Here is a 23559-nt window from a genome sequence, read left to right on the forward strand (position 1 = left end):
ACAAGGAGCAGTTGGCTTCAGTATTCTTGGACATTAAGGGCACTTTTGATTCAGTTTCCATAGAAGTACTGTCAGACAATCTGCACAGTAATGGATTACCCGTTATTTTGAATAATTTCTTGTACAATTTGTTGTCAGAAAAACAAATGAACTTCACACTCGGCACTCTGACAACTTCCAGAACTAGTTGCATGGGCCTTCCCCAAGGTTCATGTTTAAGTCCCTTGCTTTATAATTTCTATGTCAAAGATATTGACAATTGTTTGGAAGGACAATGCACGCTCAGACAACTTGCAGATGATGCCGTGGTCTCTCTAAGAGGTCCATGTGCAGCTGTCTTGCAAAGACCATTGCAAAGTACCTTAGATAATCTGACTGTTTGGGCCAGACATTTAGGGATCGAGTTTTCACCGCAAAAAACTCAATTGGTTGTGTTTACTAAGAAGCGGTATCCTGCTCAACTGAAACTCCAGCTGTTGAATGATGACATCAACCAATCTTTATCTTCTAAATACCTTGGGGTCGTGTTTGATTATAAATGTACTTGAAGAATCCATTTTGAGTATTCGATAGACAAATTCCGGAAAAGGGTTCATTTTCTACATTCCATTTCCGGAACATGGTAGGTTGCTCACCCGGAAGAGCTTATTAAACTCTATAGAACGACTATTCTCTCTGTTCTAGAGAAAAGCTCTTCCTGCTTCCTTTCAGCAGCTGGTTGCCACCTGATCAAATTGGAACGAATTCAGTATCGTTGTTTGCGTATTGCCCTTGGCTGTATGCATTCAACGCATAACATAAGCCTTAAGGTGCTTGCTGGAGTCAATTCTTTAAAGCACCGTTACTGGGAGCTCTCACTTAGAATACTCATCAAATGTGGAACAAGTAACACACTTGTTCTAGATAATTTCGATAATATGCTTGAACTATCTTGTCGTTCAAGATTCCTGAGAGTTTATCTCAACTACATATCAACAGATCTTTGTCTTCCGTGTTATAATCCCCATCGAGTTCACTTCACCAACGACAGTTCCACAATTGTATACGATCTGTCCATGAAACATGCTATTCAAGGAATACCAGATCATCTTCAACAAATATCTATTCCCTCACTTTTTTCTGAAAAATATGAACATGTCAATTGCAACAGCAGATATTTCACTGATGGTTCTCGCATCAACGGATCCACTGGCTTCGGTGTTTTCAATGTAACTTCAACCACCTTCCGAAAACTTCAGGAACCGTGTTCGGTTTATGTTGCTGAGCGGGCAGCAATTAACTTCGCTTTAGGGATAATTTCCAATCAGCCCGTAGACCATTATTTCATCTTCTCGGATAGTCTTAGTTCTATCGAGGCCCTCCAGTCGATGAAACCTGTTAAGCACGCATCTTACTTTCTTACAAACATAAGAGAGCAGATGCGTGTTTTGGTCGAAAGATCATTCAAGATTACCTTTGTTTGGGTCCCATCTCACTGCTCAATCTACGGCAATGAGAAGGCAGACTCGCTGGCAAAGGTGGGCGCACAGGAAGGTGAGGTTTATGATAGACAATTCTCGAGCAACGAGTTTTTCCCATTAGTCCGTCAGAGTACTCTTCAAAGTTGGCAAAGGAATTGGACACACAATGAACTCGGACGGTGGCTATTTTCCATAGTTCCAAAAGTTTCTGGGCGAGCGTGGTTCAGAGGTGAGGACTTAAGTCGAGGCTTCATTCGCGTGATGTCGAGACTTATGTCCAATCACTGTTCACTAAACGCACATCTGTACAGAATAAACCTTGTCGATAGCAACTTATGTAGGTGCGGAGCCGATTATGATGACATCGATCACGTAGTTTGGTTCTGCTCGGAAAATGACGCCTCTAGAGAGCGACTATTGGATACCCTAGTGGGCCGAGGTAAACAACCCTTCAGGGAAATTCGAGGTGTTTTGGGGGATCGTGATGCGGTCTATATGCAGGCCATTTATAATTTCATTTGTGATTCTGACATCAAAATCTAATTTTTTCTTTTGTCAAACTGTTTTTTGTACTGTCTGTGCCTCTCTGTTCCGTAGATCTCCGTTACTCTGGCCGCTCCCAGTCGAACCAATTCTCGAGCACGACGACACGCCACATCGTCCCTTACGCCAAATGCCCGGATGAGCAGCCGAAATTCCTTGATTCCGAATCCTAAACCTCGTTCATCCTTAAATATTGTAAACTAACCTCGAGTCACCACGAGTACGCTGGCTCCTATCCCTCTCTTACTAACTGAAAAAATGACATTGATTGTATATATCACAAAGAAATATGGCTCCGTAAAGTGTTATACACGCCTAAGCCTCACCAAATAAACGAACTTGGAAAAAAAAAAATAGAGTGACGCCTAGAAAGGCGGTTTGTTTTCGGATGGGGTTCGATCGATTGTGATCTCTTGCGCCGACTCTCGACGCGCACTCGGGCTGCAGTAAAGAGTCTGGGACTTCATCGTAGATATGGAAAACCCCACGATCTTTGCCCATTTGTCCACAGCTTTGACCGCGGTTTGCATTCGGCGGTGTAAACCTTCTTCTTTTGTACCACGCGCTACGAGGACAATGTAATACGCGTATAGAAGGATTTCAACACCAGCATACGAAAAATAGGCTGCATCGCGATGAGAAACAGAGTCTCAGACAGGATGGAACCCTGAAGTACTTCGTTCTCCAGGAGCATCTCCATTGAGCATCTGACTACGTGTTCACCAAGACTTAGAGTTCACAATATACCGTGTCGCCATGTGGTTCGATAGATCCAAGGATGCTCGTCGGTAGTGACCTTTCAAGCTTGGCAAGTACGTGTCGGTACCGTTTCCAGCACGAAGTCGAGCCGACCACTCAATTCGAGTTAGGTGATCAGTCGCCGATTAATAATTCTCTCGAGGAGCTTTGCCATGCAGCTGGTGAGCGAGATTGGCCGGAAGGCATTTGGTCCGGAATCGTGGCAGTTCGGTTTCGGGATAGGACCGACGATGGCATTCCGCTGCGCCAGATAGAGTTCAGCAGCTCGAGAAGCGTCGTTTTACGGATAGTGGAAGACGTTGTAATAGGGAGTACCCGATGGAGTCTGGACCTGTTGAGGCACTTCGTCCTTTGTGGAGGGCACACAGAAGTTTGCTCAGGGTAATATCGATGTTGTACACATCATCGTTGTGGCGCGAAAAATCTATGGATCGTCGTTCAGCTGCTGCTTTCGCCATTTGGTACGATGGAGGGTAGCCGATCTCCCGCAATACACTTTCGCAAGCTCTTCGGAAGCTTCTTCGGGATCGTCCGTGTATCCGTCCGCTCGCTTGAGGACCACCGGGCGCTGTTGCTGGTTACCGCGTAGAGTATTCACCGTCCGCCACAGTTCGGTCGTCGTGCTGCTGGGTGATATTTCCACTACGATTTTTTTTCATGACTGCTTCTTTGCCTTACTGATCGCCTTTCGTGCCGCTGCTTGCACTTCCGGGAATTTCATTACGGCTCGGGATGACCCGGATCACATACGTTGGAGGGATCGGAGACACTTTCGCCGGAGTCGAATTGTTGCTTTTGCTTCTGGGCACCACCATGGTGCTGCTTTCGTTCCAATTCGGCCGCTGGTTTGCAGATGGTCACGTCAACTGCCGAGGTGTTGCCCGTAGTCAGGTCGATGCGGGTGTATGAGCCGTCGTTTAAGATTACGCGTTGAAGTTCCCAAGAAGCAGCACCGGTCCTTCTAGCTGTTCGAACAACTCACCCAGCCTGACATTGCACAGAACTCGGCGGGATGTAAATTGACACTACCGTTACCTGGATCGGTCCGTAGATGAATACGGCGATTAGCTGTAGGTGGGTGGTGTGGATCTGCACACGCTCAAATGGTATGCCTTCCCGGATGGCTAGGCCAACCCCGTGTTGCCCGTAGTATACGCTGTTTGACTCCAGGAGTAACGTGTATTGCTTGCCGACAAAATCTGGTGCGACGACGGTTTGATTAACCTTGGTCTCCCGAAGTGTCACGACGCAAGGCTTGGGAAAGGCGATAAGGAGCTTCAATTCGCTGATATTGCCCTTGAGACCACGCAAGTCACACTGTAGGGCGAAAATGCCACCGGAGCGACTATCCGTGATGGACGACGAAGATGTGGATTCCCTACGCTTCGTCGAGTCGGCTGTAGAGGAAAAATTTTCCACGGTAAACTCTGCAAGTTTTTCGCACAGTGCCAGCCGCTGTCAAAACCATTACACTAGTATTTCCAATACAGACATCAGCCGGCACTGGGGATGCGCTTTGTGTAATATTTATTCAAAGAGACGGGCCTTCTCCGGGTGAAAGAAATGCCGTGGGATGGGGCACTGGTGAAACGCTTTGTGCGATACTATCAGCTGCTCCGTTATTGACGCTTCCGTTGGTTGTAGGTGCTGGATGCTTCATACTTGATGGTGTAAGGTGGCGAGGGCATAGGAAGACTATCCCTCCCCCTGCCGTCTATCATGTGGTCATCGTGTCTAGAGATGTCGTAAATTAATCGATTACTTCGATTAATCGATTCATCGTTGTAATAATCGATTAATTTTGAATCGATTATTACCTAACGATTAATCGATTCAATAATCGAGAGCGATCGAGAGTAATCGATTTGTTACTAATCGATTAATCAGGATTTTACGACATCATAAGGATGTCGCAAATTAATTGATTACTTCCATTAATCGATTCATCGTTGTAATAATCGATTAATTTTGAATCGATTATTATCCAACGATCAATCGATTCAATAATCGACAGGAATCGAGAGTAATCGATTAGTTACTAATCGATTAATCGGGATTTTACGACATCCCTACTCGTGTCCTGAGAGCAGCGCCGTAGCTTGTGGTTGGCCCCGCCAAGGGCGCCAGGCCTTAGGGGGGCGCCAAAATCCAGAATTGAACTATAGGAAATGATGACAAATCTCATCAAGGTTTTTTACGCGGTTGGATGGATACCACTTGAATTTTCTTTGATTTTTTTTGTGATTTTTTGTGGTGAGGTTAATTCCTTGTTTTATTGATGCTGAGGGTCTCAATCGGCTAAAATCAAACCGTTGTAAAAACCTTGGTATATTCTCAAATTTATCGGTTCAAAGTGTTTCAGATTCAAGCTTTTAACAGACGTTTCCTTCGGGGACTACATCCGTAATCAACCGTTTGACTAATTTTCAAAAGGCCGTTTCCCGTCAATAACTGACACAGGTAACAGAACGTAGGCTGAGCGAGCATCTCCACTGACTATTTTTATCATTTACCTTAAGAAGAAGCAGGTGAAAATATAAAGGAACAGGAAATATAAATGAAAAGAAGATTGGAACAAGTTTCTGAAGAGGAAGCCCTAGATGAAGACTTAAACACGCCAAAGGCAAAACACAGAGTAGACTGTAAAAACGCGTATAATTTTTGTTCGTGAATAATAAATCAAAGCCGTTTCCAAATAATAGATGTAGTGATAGGGAGTTTGTTTTAATTCAAGAAAAAATCGGACCATAACGATCGCATTTGATCCTGTGAAATTTTCGATTCCTTTAAACCAAACAATTGTATAAGGGTGAAAAAACATACAAAGGCGTTCAATATTTGATGATATTTTTATTTTGATTTTTTTGGGTCTATTTAATCTGGTAACGCTTTTGACGAGGCACTTTTCTAAAGACATACTGAATACGAGAAGCTGCATCGAGGGATCTCAGTAATGATGGGAACTGATCTATTTCAAAGTTGATATTTTTTGGCCTAACCAAGTCAACCAATGCCACCAAACTACCGATAGGCCCACTCTAGGAATTGATATATCTTGATCCAAATAGGCCCGGAGTTGTCTTTTTATACGGCTTGGTCAAATCACTATTCTTACCTTCTACCAATTCTCTCCAAGTTGAATTTCATTTAAAGTCCAGTAATTTTTTACTTGTCCGTTTTGGTTTTTTACTTGTCCGACGTTGCAGCTGTTGTATGTTAGAAAACAAACCCAATCTTAAAATCACTTTTCCAAAATTTTACAAAAAGCAAGCATGAAAGCACCCTCTCCACCATTGATCAAAAGTGGTTTACAATTATTTACGATAGTCGACAGACTATACTAACCTTCAAAAAGGCTACAACTCATCGGCCGAAATGTCGGGCAAGTGAAAAAAACATCGTCCTGATTTTTTAGACTAAGAAAGCCGAGTTCCGAGTATTAGATCTTATCCAGTCGAAAAACACCCTACCCTAACACCATGAGTCCAGTAGTTCTTTCAAACCACCGACCAAGGCCTAACTCAGATTCCGGAGGTTATTCAATCTACTCCAAAGTGGGGTTCTTCTTGTTGCGACTACGTCCGAAAGTGATCCAATCGCTGATCGGCACACTTGAGAAATGGATTTCATTGGCCTAGCTAGATCCACTAGTGCGTGAATTCACAAGGAAGTCTGGATTTTGTGTCGGTAACACACGCACCACTGGATCTAGTTTTTTTTATTTGCGCAGGTTTATTTAATAATCTTTCAGAAAATCGTTGAAATCTCTATAAAAGGGATTTTTAGAAATGTTCTGGCCTTTTTTAAAATCCTTACATCTATTGGAAATTAGAACACATGCAAGCCATAAAGAAATTCATACAGCAAACATTTATTAAATCCACCATCCTGAAAATGTTGATTAAAAAAACAGCTCTTATCATGTCATTTGATTTGAACACGCGTGAATGTAAGGGGCGCCCAATAACGGTTTCGCCAAGGGCGCTGGGAGTCCACGCTACGGCTCTGCCTGAGAGTAATCGTTTGTATAGGGCGGCGGGCAAGGCAAAGAAGGGCTACCCCTTCTACCTGCCGTCTATCCCAAGTTTCCGGTTTCCATCGGCTACGGAGGCAAATTCATCATCAACGGGTTGGGGTAAGACGTCCCGGATAACTCCTTCAAACTGCCGTACTTGCGTCAGAAGAGGTACTACACTTTCCCTACATCCGAACCGATTTAGCTCATTATCCGTGTTCATGCCTTTGTCGTCATTGTATTCCATGCGATGTTGGGGAGTGAAACTATTGAAAACTTTGATTAGAGTTAGTCTTCGGTATCTCAGACTCCTCGCTGGAGAAGTCCATTACCGCGAGGTCGTGGGTGACGGCGGTTTTTTTTTCGGTGGCGGGCTCTGATCTGTTGAGGTGGTCGGTTTTGGAAGATTGTATTTTAGAGCTCGTCCATGCATTGTCTCTTGAACGACTGGACAATCATTCCTAAATCGAGTGGAAGGGCCTGCTGTTGTGTAGACTGGTGGTCGTTGCTCATGGTTATGTTGTAGCATTTCCTGGCTGACGGATTCGCTAGCATGACTCTGTTTTACTTGGCTGGCATACTGCTTGTTTTTGTTTTTGTTTTTTGCTTGTTTTTTGCCATCATCTGATCGTTACGCTCATCCTTTTGTTTGATTTCCTCCCGTAGTCTTTTCGCTTTATGGCTGCTTCGAGTTTCTTGAGCCTTTTCTCGAAAGCGTTCGGTTGAGCTGCTGCCTGTGCATAGTTACCTCTTGCTTGCTGTTCGACTCGTTTTCTAGCTTCCGGGGAGCTCAAGTCATCGCGCACCTTTATTTTGATGACCTCTATTGGTCGGTCGACGGTTTCCCTTACAATTCCGACAGAAAAGTGCTTTGCTGCACTCTTCTTCCCCGTGAGAATTACCGGAACAGTTGAAGCAGTGTTGCGGTCTAGGGCATTGAACTCGAGTGTGCCCGTAGCTAAAACACCCATAACAGAGCATCGGATTCGGGAAGTACGGACGAGTGGCAACACGCAGAAGGCCTACTTTGATGTGCTCCGGATAGGTTGTCTTATTGAAAGTATCGTTCTTGGTGATTCGATGAACATGGACGACTTTTTCCTTGGTCAGCTCCACCAGTATGTCCTTCTCCTCCATTTGGATCACGTCGTAGCACGAGATGTAGCATCGGCTGATATTCAAGTTTGGGTGAGGAGCCACTTCTACTTCGGTTCCATCGATTAACGTTGTCAAGCTACCCACACCAGCGACGGATGAATGAAAAACAGCCGAACAGCTGCTTGTTTACGCCGGACAAAACATGTGGCGAATACACTTTTCCACTTTTATCAGCTGTTTGTCGGGCGATTTTCACCAAAACTTCACTACTCACGCTCACGTTAGCACTTGATAAGCTGATCGAATTACGTTTCGACCGCCGCGGCCGTGAAAAACTAGGAAAAATTACCTTGTTTGTTTCGAGAGCGCGAACTATACCACCGCACAGGACGGTGAGTCGGAACGTGATGAAGTCTCAAATGGCTATTCCAGAAGTAATACAGGGAGGCAGTTCCTGGAAAAAATGATGGAGGAGCCTAAGGTGAGTTTAGTTTAGTAGCTTGGCAGTTGGGTTGTGCGTAAATACATCCTCTCTTGTAAAAAAAGGAAAAAAAAGGTCTGAAATTGTTGAAAGCAACATTTTGTTCTTGCATTGCTGCAGCAAAGGATCAGGGAATTTGTGGCTGTGCAGATGAGGCGACAGAAATGGAATTGGGGTAATGCGAGGATGATGTTGCGAAGGGCTTAGAACCCGGGTGTCCGATCACTGGAGGGGTGGGGATTTATAGCCTTGGAATAAACCAAGGAATGCCCGAAAGCCTCGTGTTGTGAGAACTTACTCCCGAGATTGATCTCGGGATGTCTGTGAAGCCGTTTGTGTTAAAGTAGTTTTTGTAAGGCACCTATCTTTTAAGAAACAGATAAAGGTGGTGGTGCTAGCGGCGGACTGTGCATGCTTGAAGCTAACAGTGAAATCGGGAAGAGTTGTGGGCAGTGTTGTAAAATGTCATTTGCATTCGTTTGTTTAATTTTCCCAGAACTTTTTTCAGAAGGTAGCTATCGATTCATGAGGTATGACGAACTTATAGCGCTTAAATGTGCCTACAACTTTGTCGAACAAGACATTGCTGTAAATATGTAATCTGGGGCGTGGGAGGCAAAATGTCATTCAAATGACATTATGTCAAATGACACGTGACATTTTGGAGAGTTTTCACTCTCCAGCCTCAGATGTTATATTTAGAGCAATGTACCCTTGGACAAAAATATAGCCCTACTCAAGCGTTATGAGTACATCTAAAATTATGGAATAGATTTGGCTTCTAAAGAAAGTTATGAACAAATTAGTCAAATGACATGCAGATGACATTTTACAAGCCTGGCTGTGAGTACAAATTTGCGGCGAAGGTGGGGGTCATATGCCTGCTAGTCGGCGGCATCTTACCGCCATCTTGGCCTTCGGGTGAACGATAATGATAATGGTGGCTCCCGAATAGGTCGGTGGACACTTCACATTTAAGAGATGGTGGTGGCTAAGTGGCAGATGAAGAAGGTGCGCGAACCGTGAGTGAGTGCCACTAGGTCGGGTTGGTGAAATTTTAAATTCTCTAATTTCATCGGCGATTCAAATCATGCGTGAGTCCCATCAGAATCATGGCCTAGAGAATCGGTCATGATTCGAATCGCAATTTGCATCATTGCATAATTTTTACGTGTTCTTTATTGTTGAATGTATCGAATTTCCTTTTTTTCAACACTGCTAGGTCCGCGTTCTCGAAAGGCCCTGGCCCTAATAATGCGCATTCATATCCCCTATGAAGAGAAAAGGAGCTGGGGAATTGTCAATATATCGCTTACCTTTCTCTCGATGCCCGGTAGAGAGCCATAGGGTAAATAGAGATATACCACGCTGACATGGTAACTACATCGGAGACGGACTCCGACAACTAGAAGGTCTTCGTCGAGCTGAAGTACATCGAACAGGATATCCCAAAGGACCCCAATCGCCACCGAATGGCTAATATTCGAACCTACCTTGAGGGTCCTCTTGTACTTCCCTTCAAGAGAGCGGTCCATGGAGTCGAGTACAATCCGATTGTCATCCTGAAGGCAGGGGTGCCAAATTTACGGGAGACTCATACATAGTTTGATTTATATGTTTTCTGGACCAAGAGAAAGAGTCGTAAGAAAGAGCTGTGCCAAACTGCTGGAAGTTGTAGAACTTATAACCCATGTTGGAGTGCCTGGGATGCCTGGAACGCTGGGTCTGTTTTGACTCATTAGTGTTGGTGTCCCCGGGGTGCCCGAAAAGCGACCGGAGAGTATAGAACTTACCACCTGAAAGTAAATTTTCAGGCCCACAATACAATGGAATGGACTTTATGTTGAGACGAGTCTGGGATTGACCCTTCGAACTATTGCTGTAAGGTAGTGCTTCATTTTAAATCTACACTTGATTTTATATAAAACAAAATAATAATCAATCTTGTGTTCTTTATTTTATTAAATCCCATTTTCGCACATTATGTTCGTCGCATTAACAAATTAAAAAAAAATCAATTTCATGATCGAAGACTTAGTATCTGTCGAAATAAAACTATCGTCGATTCAAACTAGATATCAAAAAGCCCGTTTAATCACCTTGTGTCGAGAAATAGTGAAACTATTTCTAGGAAATAAGATTCTTATCTTATCAGTGGTAACGTCTTTTTGTATTTGTGTGGTTTAGTTTTATACAGCTTGTTTTCCTACCATCTATATTCGCAAAATAAAGAAGATTTAATTACCTGTTAATGAAATAGGTAAAAATTCTAAATATCTACTGATATTTCGGTTATAAAAAAAATCGAATTACAAGGAACGCACTGTAAGTAATAAACAGCTATTTTCTTATCTCGTACTTCTTCCAAGAAATATCGTGGAAGGCAAACATCTATCCACTCTATTGGAGGGCACTAAATAAACCAACCGTCTCGTTCTACACAAATAAAACTTTCATCACTTATGTCAGATAACGATATCTCTCTGTTTTATGTTGTACCAAAAAGACGAAAACCTCGCCAGACGTAGTTCACCTTAATTCGGCATGGTAATAAAAATCTTAAAATCTAGCTATTTTTTGTCGTTGATTTTTACGATCGCACTTTGAATGCTTTCATCTCGCTTCTGGCTCTGACACGTTCCGAGCGAAATTATCAAATCACCCCTTCAAAGAGCCGAATCTATAACTCGCCATTATCCGGAGGGACCTACCACCTCAATGGCGGCGATGGGATTAAGTAATCGTAGATAGAGTCGACGCACAAAGTCATAAAAACTCATGGTCTGTTATCATAAACCATTGGAACCGGTTCCAATAACGCTCGATACGAACGAGATCTGATATGATGTGGGCACTACCTCGAATCGATCGGTTGGACCTCGTAGTTCTTCAAATTGAGCCAGCATGATCGGTTGGGAAATATTCTCACGATTGGATCCTAATCGGTGGACAAACATGGGCCAACATGGGCCGGTGACATGATCGACCGCACGACCACGGGAGAAAGCCGTGAGATGAGCGAGATATGGAACCGAACTGTAGGATCAATATTTGTTCCGTTGTAGAGTGTTTTTCCTGGCCGGGAGACCAAAGTACACAATCATACGGAACACGTGTTGGACTTTCTTTCGACGAGTCGACGACAGTCAGCGAGGTTGTTGTAGGCTGCACCACCGCACCGCCCCGACAGGAGTGACAAACAGTCAAATTTCACTATCAATCATCAAAGTCATCACCCATTGGTGCTTGAAGGGGCTCTGGGTCAACGACTGTTTTACGAGCGAGTTGTCGGGCTCGGGTTAGGTTTCTGTTGAAACGGTGATAAGCTGGTGAGTAGGACCATTAATTTTTGGCTCGAAATTGATGGGTTTAATTGGGGATTCCAATGGATCGATTTCACGGAGAAATGCTGCAGTCGGCATCAAGAGCAAGATTTACGGGAAAATATCAGAAAATGTTAGTCGTAAGTCAGAATGATAAAATTTATATTGAATTGAAATAAGGAAAATGAAAAAAGGCCCATTTTCAATATGAAACAATAGGATAGGATTTTGAGTCGAATATAATGTGAACAGCAAGCGTCCTGAAAAACGCGGGACGCCTAACTGGATTGCGTCCCTGTCTTGCAAATAGATCCTCCAAAAGTGCATTTCGCATAGGTTTTGGCCCAGCAAAATTGGAAAAATAATTGCAAGTCTGTATGAATTGTTCTAAATTTGTAAAACGAAGTTGAAAAATGCAGTGTCCCGCGAAACGCGGGACGTCTTGTCGCATTAGTCGAATACAACATGTTGCGAGCAAATCGGCCTAGGGTAAATGCCTGAAAATGAGTGACATCTTTTATGTTTTGCATGCACATACACACAGGCATCACCTAATTTCGTCGAACTAAGTCGATTGGTATATACCACTATGGGTATCTGGACCTCCTATAAAAAGTTTATAGCCTTTACGTGGTACATATATATGTTTATTATATAATACATACGAGAAAGGCAAACAAACAAATTCCTTTTCATTTTTTTTGTTTCTGATGAGATTGACATAGGAGCTATGACAAGAAGTCCAGCAGCATGTCATCTGCAGAATTAGCTTGATTGTCTTTTTCATGCTATGAAAATTGTGAACACTTCAATTCCGATAATCGCATATACATATTTTGCATTACTTCCGAAATCGGTGGTTACACAACCGTTATGTCAAACGGCTTATATACTAAATGACATTCTGATAAACGAACTTTAGGGAACATCCATAAATTACCTATTTACTTAGAGGGAGAGGGCGGTTGCCTGAGGTGTGAAGATCCATACACAATTTTCAGAAGCTCCATATTCCTGACCCTATCCTTTTCTTGGAAGACATGAACGCTCATCATCCAGCCTAGAGAGATCTTAGGTCAGATCCCCAAGGTATCGCTCTGCTAGACCTGCTGCCTTTCAATAATGGCTCACCCACCTTTTGCAACAGTCATTCGGCCTTCGCCATTGATGTGACCACTGTCAGTCTGTCCTTTCTCCCAGCTCTCAAATGGGAAGTGTCTTCCGGTTTATTCGGGAGCAACTATTTCCCGATTTTGGTCTCCGCCCACGCATCTCCTCCGAATATCTACCGAAGGCGACGATGTTGCCGACTGGGAGGCATATGACCACCACGCGCACTGGAGCAAAACAAACCGTGAACTCTACCTGACTTAACTAAAACCATCTTAGATGCCGCCGGTGCGTGGTACAATCCCACAAACCAGTAGTCGGTCAATGCGGAAGGCACTCCGCTGGTTCTCTAATGAATCGCGTCGAATGGTAAAAGCAAGAAGAAAAGCCCTCCGTGCACTCTGGGGGCTTTCCGATGGTCATCCAGGCAAAGTAAGCGCGTTGCAGTTATACAAATAGAAACATTATGAATGCAAGTCAGTCAAGCTACCAATAGAAATCAGGCTTCGAGGACCTATGAGGAGAAAAGTGGCGTACCCCAAGGGTCTATCTTGGCTGTTACACTTTACCTCATCGCCATGAACGGTGTGTTTCCCCAAGCAGCACAAACTGTTTCACTATTGAACATTTCACTGTGTTGCAACTATTTGGAAAGAAACAATCTTTGCGTATGTGCCATCAAATATAACTCTCTTGCAATCTAAAAAGCGCAAGAGGTGGAGCCTACGGAAACATCCTTCGATTGCAGTAAAATTACAATAATGTTGCAAAATACTACAGCGGAAAAAATAAATAAATATAAAACTGGACTCGATTTATGGATCTTGTGATTGATAGTCCTTCACTCTACCAGAGCACCATTCATCACTTCGAAGAGACTGCATGTTGACTCACAATAAAAACCATACGATTATGAAGTTTTGTTCTCGGGTTTCCTGTTACTTGATTGCACCATCACAGAAGAAAAATGTGAGTTGTCGAAACGTTGAACGATGCTAAATTAAACATGAAGACACATTAAACTTATCTGCAACCTAATTTAAACAAACAATTAAATTTTGAAAGGCGCATTGAAGTTGCATGGTAACAAATATGCAACTTAATGATTTTGTTTCGTGTTTGCAACATAAAGTGCAGTATTCTTTGTTTGTTTGTTTCCAAATGTCAAACACATACTGTATTGCAATTTTAATGAAACATTGATCACAATTCGAACGTTTTTGACATCTTGATGCAACTTTTTCGTGCTCTGGTGTTTTTCCAATGCTTTTAATGAAACTGAATAGAAACAAGGTGCTTTTAGGAAGATGTTGCGTGTGCTACTTGGGTCGCTTCATATCACCAAACATTCATTCATTTATTCAGTCTACATCTAAACAGATAACACTGAATCAACAATTTGACGCCACAATACACGGTTCGAGGCCGCATCTCTCCATCCTCGAATACGCCCCACGCTCGCCAAGTCGTTCTGCACCTGGTCTGCCCATCTCGCTCGCTGCGCTCCACGTCGTCTCGTACCTGCCGGATCGGAAGCGAACACCATCTTTGCAGGGTTGCTGTCCGGCATTCTTGCAACATGCCCTGCCCATCGTACCCTTCCGGCTTTAGCTACCTTCTGGATACTGGGTTCGCCGTAGATCTGAGCGAGCTCATGGTTCATTCCCGTCTCTCGAATACTCCGAGTGCTTGCAAGTCCTCCTCGAGCATTGTCCATGTTTCATGTCCGTAGAGGACAACCGGTCTTATTAGCGTCTTGTACATGACACATTTGGTGCGGTGACGAATCTTTTTTGTCCTCAGTTTCTTCTGGAGCCCGTAGTAGGCCCGACTTCCACAGATGATGCGCCTTCGTATTTCACGACTGACATTGTTATCAGCCGATAGCAAGGATCCGAGGTAGACGAATTCCTCGACCATCTCGAAGGTATCCCCGTCTATCGTAACACTGTTTCCCAGGCGGGTCCTGTCGCGCTCGGTTCCGCCCACAAGCATGTACTTTGTCTTTGAGGCATTCACCAACAGTCCAACTTTTGTTGCTTCACGTTTCAGGCGGGTGTACAGTTCTGCCACCTTTGCAAATGTTCGGCCGACAATGTCCATGTCATCCGCGAAACAAATAAATTGACTGGATCTGTTGAAAATCGTACCCCGGCTGTTACACCCGGCTCTCCGCATGACACCTTCTAGCGCAATGTTGAACAACAGGCACGAAAGTCCATCACCTTGTCTTAGTTCCCGGCGCGATTCGAACGAACTGGAGTGTTCGCCCGAAATCTTCACACAGTTTTGCACACCATCCATCGTTGCTGTGATCAGTCTGGTAAGCTTCCCAGAGAAGCTGTTCTCGTCCATAATTTTCCATAGCTCTACGCGGTCTATACTGTCGTATGCCGCCTTGAAATCAACGAACAGATGATGTGTTGGGACCTGGTATTCACGACATTTTTGAAGGATTTGCCGTACAGTAAAGATCTGGTCCGTTGTCGAGCGGCCGTCAACGAAGCCGGCTTGATAACTTCCCACGAACTCATTCACTAATGGTGACAGGCGACGGAAGATGATCTGGGATATCACTTTGTAGGCGGCATTAAGGATGGAGATCACTCGAAAGTTCTCACACTCCAGCTTGTCGCCTTTCTTGTAGATGGGGCATATAACCCCTTCCTTCCACTCCTGCGGTAGCTGTTCAGTTTCCCAGATTATCAATTTGTGCAGGCAAGTGGCTAGCTTTTCCGGGCCCATCTTGATGAGCTCAGCTCCGATACCATCCTTACAAGCTGCTTTATTGGTCTTTAGCTGTTGGATGGCATCCTTAACTTCCCTCATGGTGGGGGCTGGATGGCTTCCATCGTCCGCTGAACTGACGTAGTCATCTCCTCCGCTGTCTTGACTTTCACTGCCTGTACTCTCAGTGTCATTCAAATGTTCCTCGTAGTGTTGCTTCCACCTTTCGATCACCACACGTTCATCCGTCAAAATGCTCCCATCCTTATCCCGGCACATTTCGGCTCGCGGCATGAAGCCTTTGCGGGATGCGTTGAGCTTCTGGTAGAACTTGCGTGTTTCTTGAGAACGGCACAGCTGGTCCATCTCCTCGCTCTCCGCTTCTTCCAGGCGGCGTTTCTTCTCCTGAAAAGGCGGGTCTGCTGTCTCCGCTTCCGTCTATAACGTTTCACGTTCTGCCGGGTACCTTGTTGCAGCGCGACCGCCCGCGCTGCGTCCTTCTCCTCCAGAATCTGTCTGCACTCTTCGTCGAATTAATCGTTCCGTCGACTTTGTCCCATATACCCGACGTTGTTCTCCGCTGCGTCGTTAATGGCTGCTTTAACTGTATTCCTGCAGTCCTCAAGAGGGGCCCCATCGAGCTCACCCTCTTCCGGCAACGCTGCCTCGAGATGCTGCGCGTATCACATATCGTATAGAATCACATATCACCAAACATCTACATTTTTATATACGCCGACGACATTCTGTTCGTTGCCGTCGGTTACACTCCAGCACACACGCGGATAAAAGCCCAAACCCATTCTCCGCTGTGTTGTCTCGGTGGGGTTTTCCATGACTGCCAGAAAGTGCGTTCGTGGGCACGTTATCATCCCAAACCAGAAAATAATAAAGTTGCTAGAAGTCTCTATCGATCGGAGGCTCACTTTTCTCACTTTCGTCTGGAGATCATAGGATCCCTCTCCATGTCGAAGGGGACAGAATTCTACACACGATGGTCGGCGTGTCGGTCTCCCCCAGTGGCATGGGGCGAGGAGCTGGCACTTCTCTACAGCCACAATAAACAGCTCCATAACTAGAATCTTCCGCAAATGTGATAACTCACAGCCACTCAAGAGGTCGGTAACCAAACTTTTTTATGTACGAGAGTACAGGAGCCACGAACATAGTTTTACTGATGGGTCGGATTCGGGTCGTGTAGTCGGGATCGGGGTCACAGGGACAAATCTGGCAGTCTCGGACAGCTTTCCGTTAATTTGCAGCATTATTTCCGCTGAGGCCGCTGCAATCATCGTCGCTACTACGTATCCATCGATAAATCCGATCTTAATCTTGACAGATTCTGCCAGCGTAATTTTCGCTTTACAGAGCGAGCAGCCTAAACACCCCTGGATCCGGAGCATCCTTGCCAACAAGCTCCCGAACACGACGTTTGGCTGGATCCTAGGGCGCTGCGGCAATACTGCACAGATCGTTTTGCGGGAAGTGGACACCAAGGTCAGCGGTTCTCAACATCCGTCTTTCTGGGGGATACCAAACCTGGATAAAAAAGGTATTGTGTGAATACTGGGACCGCAGTTGAAAATCATCTACCAACACGCAACTCCGCAAAGTAAAAGGCACCACCTCCCTTTGAGAGGCGGCTCCGAACTGGTCACAGCGGCGTCTCCCACAACTTTGGGGGAGGACCCTTCCGAATACACTGTGAAGTCTGTGATGTTCCTACCGGAGTAGAACATTACTTCTGTCAGTGTCAAAGCCTTCAGGGAGGCGTATGGGATACCCACAAGCATCAGAGACGCTCTAGCAGACGATAACGCCAGTAGCCCTCATCTGCTCTCTGAAAGCTGGGGACCCATATCGTTACATCTAGACACAACTTTCCTAATAAGTAAGTAATATTTCGGGTATAATCTGAGGCGCACGGCTTCATTCAAAGTTTTAAGTCACAACCCCTCGTTATAGGGCATCCCGGGAACCCCAATTCGGACTTCAAGTCCCTTTGTGTCAACACTAAAGCAACACTCAACTGTTTTTTTATATTTCAGCTTTGCTGCATCGCAGCATACGTGAGATATTATAAATGACAGTTCTGGATTGCTTCCAAATTAAGTGGTGTGCCTTTGAAAACACGAATACTTTTAAATTTGGATTCCATGAGTGCGCTCAAATACCTTCCGTCTAATGGCCCGTTCCTGTTTCGACCAATTTACCGATGGGCCAAATTTTATCCAATTTTAATATTTTTGGTGTTGAGGCTATCTGTTTTTCGTTTTTAATTTGTCATGTAAACCTGTATCTGTTGTTAATTTCAAAAACATTGCTTATGGAAGGTCCCTGGGTTGGACCTGAGGGTGGCCATAGCCAAAGTATACTTTGGTCCCCTCCCCTTAGATTGAGTGCCCTTTCGGCCTCGGCATCACCATGACAAGTGAAGAACTGACTATCAGACTCTGTTATCGACGGGTAACATTTGTATACTTTTTGTTAATTCGAGCGTGATGAAGATTTTGTCAGATTTGTTTTATTTTTCAAACGGTGGAAAAAAAAGATTTTAACTTGCGTTGGGTGTTCGAAACGCAAGTCAAAAAATGAGCGCCTTGTCCAGTGGAAAACAACGGCGGAAATATTGAACGCATGCTTTCTGTGGGCAAATGAGTACCTAGCCAAAGGCTGGAGAAAGAAAAACGAAAGCAACTGACCGGAGTGTGACTTCTGGCTTTGATGGAAAGAGAGGTGTTTTTTTTCTTGAAAAGTCGTTCAATTGAAAGTGGTGATTCGTGGCATTTTCCCAAATCACGAGGTGGTATATTTCCAAACTCCGAATTATTGGTTGGGCACTCCGTCGCTTCGTTAGAATCGTGATCCGCATCCGACACATAGTCGGTTTCCCGCCGTACGTTTCAACGAGCGGTCGTTTGCTAGTGGCATAACAACCCACCGACCACCTCTTCGTCCAAGCCGCTGTTGGCCTTATTGTCGCCCGGCCACCTGTCGACCAAGTCTCCGTCCGGCCGTTCGTCAGCCACATTACCAACGCATCACAGCCTGTCGGCAGTATTGTCGCCCGGCCGCCACAGAACACTATTGTTCGTTCAGCCCACTACGATCCTTCCGCAACAATCCGTCGGCTGCTGCACTGTCCAGCCACTCGATTTTGACACCGAAAGCCATTCTGCTCCGCCGCTGGACCCCGAATCACAGACCGACGTACCGTCGGAATTTTTGATCGGAAGACCCCCGGTTACTTCACCGCCGGCAGCTTCATCATCAGACCACCCGACCGCCGCGTTATTTTCACCCACTCGTAAGGTTTTTTTTTTGTAATTAAAACCTCCAAGTGTACCTAATATTCAATTTCATGATTAGGCTCTTCACGCTCCCGAAAGCTTCCCCACAGCAGTGACCCTGAGACCAGGAGCAAAAGAGGCCTTCTGTGCCCGCCCCAGACAGCTGCCGTGGCTAGACCAGCAGCTGGGGAATTAGGCCAGTTCTCTTCTGGAACAGAGTAGATTCGGGGCCACAATGTTAGAGTCTTGTAACTCACATTAACATTTCCGTCCCTGACATCTAACCAATTCCATTGCAACAAGTTGCATTCGATCCTGATGTATCCCAATTTTAATTATTTATATTGGATTTGGGTTAAGCCTTCATACAGTTCCTGAACTATTTCAGAATCCGTTGGGGTCAATTGTCTCCGAATAAAGTGGCCATTTACAAATTTAACACATAACAGGTCGTTTAACACCTCATTTTTAGAAGCCCTTACAAGTAGTGACGGGAAGGTTTAAATTGAATCAAAATATGTCGTATGGTACTGAAGCTTCATAATTTAAAAAGAAGTTGGATGTAGTATTTTTTGGGTCCCTGGGCCTTTTGGATCAAATTCGGCCACATCGGCCACAATTCGAGGAGTGTACGGAACGGTCACTTCCCAGATCAATTAGACATGATTTTACAAACCAATGCTAGAAACTATATTTAAGGTCTCCTGGGCACTTTGGGCTCAATCTAATCATATTGGCCACATTCCGAAGGATCTGTGGAATGGCTATTTTCTAAATTGAGTAAAGTACATCGGGTGACACCGCATCGGGTGACACAAATTTATCAAAATTGGAAAAAAAATATTTCAATTTTTTTTAATTCATTCCACAAATATGAATCATTTTATGCCTTGGAAAGGCCAAATGCGTGAACGGTACCCGTTATTTCTTGTCGAAATTGCTTACAGAATATTTCCCAGGTACTCAGAAGTCGTTCGTAATAAACTACAGGCGGTGAAAGTTATTTCATAAAAATCAATGTTGTTTGTGGTATTATTTACGAAAATAAAAAGAATGACAAAAATTTTTGGGATGACAAAATCGGGTCGAAAACGTGATAAAATCGGGACGTGATAAAATCGGGTCGAAAACGTGATAAAATCGGGGGTAGACAAAATCGGGGAGTGACAAAATCGGGTCAACACTGTATTAGTTCCATCATTGTATTGTAAAATCATGATGTTTGAGGTCTGACATGATCTCTTTTGACTCAATTTGGTCATACTGGAGGTCTCCCGGCTTGTGGGATTGAACCCGAGTGCTTTGTAAAATCATAAAGTTTGAGGTGTCACACAACTTATTTTGACTCAATTTGGGAAATGGTCATCGCGGAGGTCCCCCGAATTTTAGCCAATGTGGCTGTGATGAAACCGAATGGCTCATGAACCCTGAAAATATCATTTCGATCATTGTTTTGTGAAGTCATGAAGTTTGAGATGTCGCACAACCACTATTTTTGCTAAATTTAGGCCATTCCGGAGCTCTCCCGGATTGTGATCAGATTGCACTCCAGTGGCCCAGGAGCCTTAAAATTCCATTCCGATCATTGTTTTGTGAAATCATGAAGCACGACATATTTTGACTCAATTTAGGAAATGGCCATTCTGGAGGCCCCTGGAATATGTCCGATGTAACCGGATTGAACCCGAGTGGCCCAGGAACCCTTAAAATATCAGTTCCATCATTGTAATCATGAAGTTTGATGTGTCACTCGACCTGTTTTAGATTGAATTTGTAAATGGCCACTATTTCCGCGGACAACTCTCCCCAACGGATTCTAGAATAATTCTGGAACCGTACTGAGGATTCATCCAAATCCAATATGAATCGAAAATTGGGATCCATCCGGATCGAATGCAACTTTTTGCGAAGGAATCGATGAAGAAATGTGGTTTTTAGGGAAGATCCATTAATTAAGTAACGCAAAAACTGGTAATTATGAACCACTTGCCCTCTGCCCCCTATGCCACACTTTTTGTATGAAGCATCTGAAATTTTGTATGGTTTGTCACATTTTGGGCAACCCCTCCCCCTCTAAGCGTTACGTAATTTATGGATGCTCCCTTGCAGCAATTTAAATTTTTGAAAATCCCAAAACAGACGTCAGAGACGAAAAGGTTAATAAAGAGGAAAAAAGATGCCTCGTACAAAAAGTGTGACATAGCCCCCCTAGTTCAAATGTCTAATTTTTGCTTTACGTAATTAATGGATCTTTACTTATTCACTTGGATCGTAGTGCAATTTGCTCCAGTTCTGATCAATCACGAAGTAGCAACCATTGATATCTACAGTCAGTCTAATCTAAGCTAAGCTACGTAATTAATGGATCTTTACTTACGCCAAATGACCTACAGAATAATTATATTCCATAGAATGTTCAATAAAATGTCCAAAAGTTTTGCTGTTGGCAATAAAAACCGAAGTTATCCTCCCATAGGTCAATTTCGCCAAGCACACCTCAATGAAAGTGAACACTTGACCCAAGGGGACTGCCAATCGACACTCGTTCCAATGATTCATTACAGTGCTTAACTAAACTGTCCTCTTCTCTGAATAGAAGGTCTAAGTTCAAACCCATCAGTCTCCCGATAAGTAGTCAGCGTGTATGCCTTTCCCGCTATCAACCAGAGGGTCGTGTCATTCGAACGCATAATAGAAGCATTTCCGTACTCAACATCCATCACAGTCATTCGTCATAGCCGAAACGGCTTCAATCAACTTCAATGGGAGCGGCAGCCTTCGCGGATCCTAAGATCTCCGTCACCCACCCAGCCAAGCCTCCACTTCGTTTGCATTCAGTTTCGTTGCCATAATTTATGATCTTCAAGGGTACTTAAGACCCGACACGGGCATAAATTAGCGATCAATAAGATGACGGCATAAAGCAGGACTGCTGCTGCTGGTGCAGTACATTGAACGATTGCGCTTGGCAGCTACCAGGCAGCAGCATCGGTCACCCTCCCAAAATAAAAGCCATGTGAGTTCATCGGCGACTTTCCGTGCAGACTCTCGATTTATTAGGTGTCTACACGAGGACCGACGAGCAACGATCGGAGAACGAGCACCCCGCGGTCAAAGGCGAGCAACGATTTTCAAACGCTGCTCAAGTCAGCACAATGAACATATCGCAAACCGCTCGCCCCGGGTAGAGTTCCTGGAAATCGGAAACCCCATTTTCGCAGCACTTTTATGCGCTTTCTAGAGTGCATTAGTTGGGGCAGCATTGCTGAGCTTTGCATATCGTCGCAATCCAATAATCCATTCTGACCGAGCGACGACATAGCGTCGACTGTTTTCAATTTTGTTTATTCTTCCACTTCTGGCAGTTCACAGCCACATCGCCGTAACCAACTTCGCAGGGTGCAAAGGCTTTCACAAGGTTTGTTCTTTATTTGTGGATCATGCCGCGTGGATCTTCTTAACAGTTAGTGCGATTTTTTAATCGAAGTAAATAATCGGAATTAAAATCTTTTACATGCGTCAACTCCGGAAAAATGCTTATCCAAATCAATTTTATCTACATGCATAAGCTGTGGCATGTAAGACACGAGAAATTGCTGCCAACCATTTAATTTGCCAAGATCTCAATTTTCTAATAACACGTGCAGATAAAACGGTCCTAAACGACGTAACAAAAAGTTTATATTAAATATTCTATCTTCTCCGTTTTGTTCAGCATAATGTTGGAGTTTCGCCTGCAGCAACATAATCGATCAGAAACTTCAACTGTCAAAATCAGCGTAAAGTGGCCGCCGGAATGAAGTTGTTATAGAAAATTTGTTGAGTCATTAGTTCTACAGTAATCGAGCCAGAGAAAAGGCTTTATAAGCGCAAAATGCCAAACGATCGATCAGCTGGCGTGTCTTAATTTCGATCATAAAACTGTAAGCACAATTAGCACCTTTTAAATCGGGGGAAGCCGGAGATAATCGCCTTTCCATGGAATCAAAATCCATAAGAATTCATTCGTTTTCCACTTTCTCGAAACATTCAACTCTTCCAAGCCAGTGCAGTGTTCTCGAATCGAACACTTCCTGCAAATTAAAACCCAAATCGCGTATTTCTGACTTAATTTATTGGTCTGGTTTATGTCTTTGCGAGTTTTGCCTCTTGTTTTTAACGCTGTCCAGCCCATCCCAAGGCGATCGAAAGCTGATGGATCTTCTTGTTGGACGTTGTTATGGTCCCCGACCAGCAGCAGGTCGTCGTGATTTTGGAAACAACCCCGCAGGCGAAAAAAAGAGTCAAACCAGCGGAAATCGATTCCAAGTGTTTTATATTTTCGGTAATTAAGCTGCTTTGAGTCAAATTAACATTTTTGTGTCGTTGCCGATGTTTGATTTTGTGCGGCGGAACTAAAGGTGCCGAGGTGACGTGATGTTTTAAGGAAGCGCCTATACGTCTATCGGAGGGCCCATTTCTGAACGTATTTTACAATAAAGGATCATTTGAATATTTTTGGCATTCATTTATAGAAATTTGGTATTATTATGTATAGCGCAACTTTCAACTCTTCCTTTGCACATTTCGGCGACCTCAAAATTCAACTTAAATACCCTGTTCGACCTTCCAAGCATAGATCAAATCTGCAGAAAGACCCACTTCCACCAAACAAAACACGCAAATCACGACCAACCCATATTACACAATCAAATCCCAAAACTGGCTCCGTTTTCGTGTCATTCATCATCGTTTATGTTCAGTAAAGCGCGCA

The 23559-nt window shown here is 44.1% G+C and overlaps 1 protein-coding gene across 2 annotated transcripts in view; it reads right to left on the reverse strand.

Annotated features, from left to right (window-relative positions):
- LOC134225134 (semaphorin-5A) overlaps positions 1-23559 on the reverse strand; it is a 659484-nt gene that overhangs the window by 530526 nt on the left and 105399 nt on the right. The window lies entirely within an intron of this gene.

The sequence above is a fragment of the Armigeres subalbatus genome, chromosome 3 (genome assembly GCF_024139115.2).
Source record: "Armigeres subalbatus isolate Guangzhou_Male chromosome 3, GZ_Asu_2, whole genome shotgun sequence".
NCBI lineage: Eukaryota > Metazoa > Arthropoda > Insecta > Diptera > Culicidae > Armigeres > Armigeres subalbatus.